The sequence below is a fragment of the Aegilops tauschii genome, chromosome 3, assembly GCF_002575655.3.
Source record: "Aegilops tauschii subsp. strangulata cultivar AL8/78 chromosome 3, Aet v6.0, whole genome shotgun sequence".
Taxonomy (NCBI): Eukaryota; Viridiplantae; Streptophyta; class Magnoliopsida; order Poales; family Poaceae; genus Aegilops; species Aegilops tauschii.
In genome coordinates this window covers 607,524,260-607,531,857 of record NC_053037.3, presented here as the reverse complement: position 1 = coordinate 607,531,857, position 7,598 = coordinate 607,524,260, and the positions used below count along the sequence as shown (strand labels likewise).

The 7,598-nt window shown below is 51.1% G+C and overlaps 1 pseudogene; it reads right to left on the bottom strand.

Annotated features, from left to right (window-relative positions):
- Window positions 1-232: 232 nt before the first annotated feature.
- Window positions 233-4,067, bottom strand: LOC109783874 (uncharacterized; annotated as a pseudogene).
- Window positions 4,068-7,598: the final 3,531 nt, after the last annotated feature.

Below are 7,598 nucleotides of genomic sequence, written 5' to 3'. Positions count from 1 at the left end.
GGGATGCAGTAACCTATCAGCGGAGATGATGAGCACACAAGCGGTGAGGGTTATTTGTGTATTCCTTGTATTCTTAAAAAAGGTACAAACTCATATTGAAGTGCCAATGGACAGACCTCCAACAACACATAAGATACACTATCCTTGCTTTCAAGCAAAACCAGTACATGTTATTCCATCAACCACAACTGCACCCTTTGTTTCCCTGAAGGAGAACCCCTCCCATTTTATGTTAAATGCTAGAGACCATCTCATATCCACCCGATCTCCTCCTCTGTGAAGGGAGCGCCGTGGTGCCTCCGAGCCTCTGCTGCAAGAACAACAACGCCGCAAGCAGCACTACCCCGCATGGTATAACCACGTCCCACGCGATGCTGAAGAGGTCGCCATGGGGGCTCGCAGACAGGTCGGAGGAGTGCATGCTTGGCTTGTAGATATGGGCTCTGACCACATCGTACACATGAGGCGCCACACGGACCATGGTGCCCCCTGTGTGGAACCACGGTGAGATCACCCCAACTCTGGATTTTCCTAAGGATGCGTTCAGGATAACCTGCGGGAGGAGGAAGCCATCCAGTATCAGCCCCGGGTACGACACAAGGTCCTCCCAGATCGTCGCCGGCCATCCACCTATGCCGATCATTGATGGGTCACCACTCATGGCATGGGCGTTGACCCCGTGGATTATTGCGGCGAAGGCTCCTCCGAGCGCGTACAATGGTAGGCATATCCACAGCACGGTCCTCTCGGACATGGTGGATGTGCGGCGGCCAGACCACGTCAGTTGAAGAAGGTGCAGCTGCAGCATGAAGGCGATCAGCGTAGGCGCCCTCATCATGACCTCGTTCATCTCTAGCCTCCGGGTCGTGGAGTAGTAGAACTCATAATACTGGCTCCTCCTGCTTGCAAACAAGGCCTCTGAGTTGAGGGCCAGAGGGGCAAGCACTAGTAGAAACACATGGCTTTGGTCACAGGCAATGAAAAAAATAGCGCGCTACAGCAAAATAGCGGCGACCTCAAAATATGCTATTAGCATGCTATATCGCGCTATAGCGTGCTATTAGCGAGACATTGTACACCGATATACTTAGCGAGGCAATTCTCAATACGCTATAGCGTGCTATTAGCGACGCTATAGTGCGCTATTTTTTTCAGTGGTCACAGGTCAATGTACACATTAGTCCCGGTTGCATTACGAACCGGGAGTAATTAATGTGAGCATTAGTCCCGGTTTGAGCGGCTAGGGTGTCGGGAAGGCATTAGTCCCAGTTCAAATGGGACCTTTAGTCCCGGTTTGAGACACGAACCGGGACTAAAGGGTGCGATGCCCTTTAGTCTCGGTTCGTATCTCAAACCGGGACTAAAGATTAGACCTTTAGTCCCGGTTTGAGACATGAACCGGGACTAAAGGGTGCGATGCCCTTTAGTCCCGGTTCGTGTCTCAAACCGGGACTAAAGGGGTTCGTGTCTCAAACTCTACCCCCCCCCCCCCCCCCCCCCCCCCCGCGTATCGCCATTTTAGTTTTGAAAAAAAGAGAAAATGATAAAAACTTCAAAAAATAAAAACCTTCGAGATGTAGTTATATTACTACATCTACTAGTTAGGAAAATTAAAAAACTTAAATTTGGACATGTTTTGCAAAAAAGTGTTATGAAAAAGTAAAACGGCTATAATTTTTGCATACAATGTCAGGAAAAAAGTCTAATATATCAAAATGTTCAGCATGAAAATGCGCATCCGATTTTGACCGCTGTAGGCCGCTTTGTAAATTTTTAGAATCCTCAAATTTTAAAAGGAAAAAAGTTATGCTCAAATTTCAGTTTTTTTAATTTATGTTAAATCTGGACAAACTGTGGTCAAACTACTTATTCAAGAAGTATTAGTGTTACTAACTAATTATTTAAGAATATTAGTGTTACTAAATAATTATTTTAGTTTTTTTGAATTTTGGTCAAATCTAGTCAAACTGTGGTCAAACTATGGTCAAACTACTTATTCAAGAAATATTAGTGTTACTAAATAATTATTGTTTTTAGAATAATAGTTTCAAACTCAAACAGTGAAACGTCTGAGTTCATGCTCAAGCTAAACTCCTGAGGGTTAATAGGATTGACATCTTACTATTGTTAGGAAAACAACGAGTGCAGACTTGGAAACTAGAGGGAATAAACTCGGATGTTAAGCTTGCTCAGACTGGAGTAGTGACAGGTGGGTGACCGGCCGGGAAGTTAGACAACTTGGAATGATGAGGAGTGATTAGAGAATAGAGATTATAGATTAAATTGAGTAGTGATGAGGGGTGATTAGAGATTAAATTGTAAACTAATTCAGAAATTTGAAAATCGTGAAAATTTCAAAAAAATTCCTTTAGTCCCAGTTGGTTAAATTGTAAAAAAATTCAAAAATTTGAAAATCGGGAAAAATTCAAGAAAAAAATTTAAAAAAATTTATTTTGCCCCGGTTGGTGTTACCAACCGGGACTAAAGGTGGAGCTCCAGACAGCGGCCACGTGGAGGGCCTTTAGTCCTAGTTCATAACAGAACCGGGACTAAAGAGGCTAGGGGGGGGGGGCTTTAGTCCCGACCCTTTAGTCCCGTTCCAGAACCGGGACTAAAGGCACTGTTACCAGTGTCTGCCAGTCCATCGAGCCATTTGCCCCTGTTCGGATCATAAACACCCTCTGCTGGGATCTTTCTTTTCTCAATGCCAACTGAGTAGTTTGAGTAGTTGCACATGTTGGTAGGGCGCACCCAGTTATCAGGTGGAGCAGAGTAGCGTATGCCATAGCTGGCATTCAGCAGACCCTGCTCCGTCTCATCCACAGCCACCGCATGCTGGAAGAAGGCAACATGGCAGCTAGCCTATCGCCGGCGACCATCGCCGACCGATTGTGACAGGGTAGGCTTCTCCACCCCCGGTGTCTAGCCCGTCGAATCCAAATCCAAAGTCACTGAAACTGCAGTTAAAATCCGGGAACGAGTGTGACCCTGTGAACTTCTTCCCCTTGCTCATCTCCGGGTGATACTTCTTGGCCTCCTTGAGCATCGTGTCATTGTAGGAGTACTTCACGTCATACGGCACGCCCGAAGGCAGAGCATGCGCTGAGTCGGGTCCCACTGCCCATCGGCCACCAACGCCTCCTCCCCAACAGAGAAGCGGCGTCGACGGCTGCTCCTCTCGGTTGGCCGGTGTCATTGGAGAGCACCGCATACGCGCGCACAACGGCGTCGTCCGCGACGCACTGCGTCTGGTCAACGCGCATCCCGGGAAACAGGGCGCGGCCGTGCTCCAGCCTGTAGGAGATCATGAGTTGTTCTTTCAGGTGGGCGCATGTGGAGGTGAAGCCACCAAGCGCCCGGAGCGAGCCCCTGGCCGGCTGATGACCCGGTGAGCTGGGGCTGCAGGCCGCATGCTCGGAGCCGTACTTGTAGTCGTCAGCCTCGGTGTAAGCGAGGAGGCGGATTGTCCCGAGGCCGGACGAGCCTTCCAGACTGCCAAACACGAAAGTCTCAGTGAGATTGGGACGTCTGGGAACGTGGAGGTGGAGGGCGACATCGTGGTCGTGCGTGAGAGAGCCGTTCACGACGCGCCCAGTGCCCGTCCCGACCATGCAGAGCTCGGGCGAGGCAGATGAGTGGTAACCGTCCAGGACGGAGGAGACGGGCGCGGTGGTGTGATAGCGGCGGCGTCTCCTGACCCAGCTGTGGGGGCCGGTGAGGGTGAAGGTGGCGGTGAGGTGGACGATAGCTGGGTCGTCGGTGAGGGAGGCGCCGTGGGGGAAGAAGGAGAACGGGTGGCTGGTGTAGGGGTCGTCGTCAGGGGGAAAGAGGCTGATGTTTGAGCCGCCGAAGAAATGGCCGGTGGAGATCTGGAAGGAGCGGATGAGCGAGATGGCTGTGTCGCCGTCAGTATGGCGGTCGTGAGCGTGTGTGAGGGAGGGGCAGACAGAGGAGTAAGAGGAAGCCATGACGGCAGCGGAGAGGGTGACGGTGGACGCAAGGAGAAGGAAGCACAAGCAGAGGTGGTACATGTGCAGGCTGGGAATCCTCCCTGGTGCCGGCGCCATTCTTGGTGGGTTAGTTGAGCTTGTGTAGCCGGCCCGGAAGGAGGGGATCAAGTTTTTTTTTTTAAGACAATCTCGCCAAGCTTTCTTCAGAACCCAGAATGTTTACAGGTAAAAAGTGGAGTAAATTGCATAGAAGTACCACAATTGAGGCATTGGAAGCAGATTGGTACCAAGATTGGTAATTTTTACGTGTCAGTACCAACTTTGGGGCGAGGCGTTGCAAAAGAGGCTAAAACAGTTGTTTATACGTATTGACACGGAAACTGACCGGTTGGGCCCGCCTCTCGGGTGCTGACATGGCATGTTTTTTGCAAAAAACTCCCTGGAATCTCCTCTCTCTCCCCCGAACGCTCTCCCCCTCCTCTGTCTCGATCTCTCACACACACCCGACGCCACGTCAGCAGTTGACGCCGGCGAGCCGCGGTCGGTCACTTCCCCGTCCGCCCCCCCTCTCTCTCCTTCTACTCCCCTCCCCCTCCCCCTCCCCCGTCTTCCTCGTGCAGCACGGCAGCAGGACAGGACAACATTGATGGCCGCCACGGCCGCGGCCGCCCCCCGCCCCCTCAGCCCCTCGCCGGCCCTGGCGTGACGCCCCCCCACCTCCGCGGCGCCGCCCGCCCGAGCTCGTCCGCGGAAAGGAACGAGGAGGAGAAAGATCGTTGCTCCGGGTGGCTCCTTCCCCGGCGGGGCACGGTTCGATCCGGGCCGGTCCGCGATCGCGATTTGGCCCCGGCTACGGGCTACTGCTCCGGTGAGTCCCGCGCCGTTGACCCCGTGCCGCGCGCGGAAGGGCGGATCTTCGCCGGCGGCTGGTTCCCCGGGGGGTTTCTTCCGGCTCTCGATCCCTCGCCGCGGTCGCCGCCCGGGCGCGCGTCCTGCTCTCTTGCGCGGGGCCCTTCCGCCTCTACGGCCGCCAGGTGGCCGCGGCCTGCGCCGAGGCGGGGGCCGACTGCCTCGACATCTCCGGCGAGCCCGAGTTCATGGAGCGCGTCGAGGCCGACCTCCACGAGGTCGCCGCCAAGAACGGGTCGCTGATTGTCTCCGCCTGCGGGTTTGACTCCATCCCCGCGGAGCTCGGGTTCTTGTTCAACTCTAGGCAGTGGACGCCGCCCTCCGCGCCGCTCGGGCTCGCCGGCGTCAACTGCTGACGTGGCGTCGGGTGTGTGTGAGAGATCGAGACAGAGGAGGGGAAGAGCGTTCGGGGGAGAGAGAGAGGAGATTCCAGGGAGTTTTTTGCAAAAAACATGCCATGTCAGCACCCGACAGGCGGGCCCAACCGGTCAGTTTCCGTGTCAATACGTATAAACAACTGTTTTAGCCTCTTTTGCAATGCCTCGCCCCAAAGTTGGTACTGACACGTAAAAATTACCAATTTGGTACCAATCTGCTTCCAATGCCCCAATTGTGGTACTTCTATACAATTTACTCTAAAAAGTGCAACTCTCTGGGCTGGCCCAACCAAATATGGCGTCCAAGCCCGAGATTTAAAGCATGCTTAGAAAGATTGTGAGCCTCGAAATTCGAGCTCCAAACTCATGAACTATGTTACAAGAATTGAGAAGACTAGAACGACCTATAATTTCATGTACAATAGCTCCGTACTCCGACATCAAGTTCTTCCCAATATCAGTAACAACTGTCCTGCAATCAGATGCAATGTGAATTCTGTGGACATATAAATCCTCGGCCAAAGCTTGACCTTCTCTGATCGTCAGGGCCTCCAGAGTGGCTGCTGCTGTAATACCCTTGACTATGATAACTGAAGCTCCCAGGAACTTACCTTCCTGGTCACGGCACACAGCCGACGCCGCAACAACAGGTCCCCCCGTTGCTACAGTTGCATCCGTAATAATTTTCACAAAGCCCTCCGGTGGTCTCAGCCACACCGCCGGTCCTGTCTCTGTATTCCTTGTCTACTTTTACTTGTCCTTTTCCAGTACCTGAATGTCTCTGAGAAAAACATTGATAAATGAATACGTCATGAACGGGCTCTCAAATATATCTTCATGTACTGCTCTTCTCCGGGCTCGCCATATCGCCCACAAAGTTACCACCACTCGGGTGAAATCCTCATGCAATAACGCTTCATGGGTCGTGAACATCCAGTTCTTTGCATTCATAGACAAATTATCTACCATTACTTGCACTGCTTCTTCTGAACATAGAGACCATATGCTTCTTGCCATTACGCAGTCTATCAGTGCATGCTTCCAACTATCCTCGGCTGCACAGAAAGCACAGATTTTTGTGCTAGACATATTCCTGTGATGTAATAGATCTCTTGTAGGTATAGTCTCATGGCACAGTCGCCACACAAACACATTTATTTTTGATGGGATCTTCATATTCCACAACAGGTCCATGCCCTTTCATCCTCTGTGTGGTTTGAGTGGCCACCTGCAGATTGTAACAGCTCATCATTGCTCCTCTTCAAACCTGCCAGGAATTTGTATACCGATCTAACCGAGAAAATGCCTCTTTTATCTTCTCCCCATGCCCAAAAATCATCCACTCTCCTTGTACAACTTGGAATCCCCAGGATGATATCCGCATCAACTTGGAGGAACACCGAACGCACCATATCTTCTTTCCACGAAGCAGAAGAGCTATCAATCAACTCTGAAACCCAGGTCGATTTCTCAGCTACTAAAGGTACCATCGGCTTCATCAAACCAGGCCGTGGTAGCCAATTATCTTCCCAAACTCTTGTTGATTCTCTAGTCCCAATTCTTCTAATCAAACCTTGAGCAATAGCTTCCCTTCCATCGATGATGGCCCTCCAAATCTGTGACGGATTGTTACCTGTATCGGCCTCCAAGAAAGAGCCTGCTGGGAAGTACTTTGCCTTCAATACTCTTGCACTTAAAGTCAGCGGCTCCTGGATAATCCGCCATGCTTGTCTTGCCAAAAGTGACATGTTGAAAATTTCTATATCTCGGAAACCAAGCCCTCCCAAATACTTCGGCCTTGTGCAAACATCCCAAGAAATCCATTAGCACTAGTAGAAAACAGGGCTTTGGTTTGGCCAGAAAAGAGCATTAATCCCGGGTGCATTACGAACCGGGACTAATGTGAGCATTAGTCCTGGTTCGAGCGGCTAGGGCACCGTACAGGCATTAATCCCGATTCAAATGGGACCTTTAGTCCCCGTTGGTGCCACGAACTGGGACTAAAGGGTGCGATGCCCATTAGTATCGGTTCGTGGCACCAACCGGTACTAAAGGTTAGACCTTTAGTCCCGGTTCGAGCCACCAACCGGTACTAATGGGGTTTCAGGCATTAGTACCGGTACTAAAGATCCCATTTTCAAACTCTACCCCCCCCCCCCCCCCCCCCCCCCCCCGGATCGCCTTTTCAGTTTTGTAAAAAGCAAAAGAAAATGATAAAAACTTCAAAAATTAAAATCCTTCCAGATGTAGTTATGTTACTACATGTACTAGTTATGAAAATTTTAAAAACTTAAATTTGCACATGTTTTGCAAAAAGTGTAGGGAAAATGTAAAACGGCTATAACTTTTGCATACGATGTCA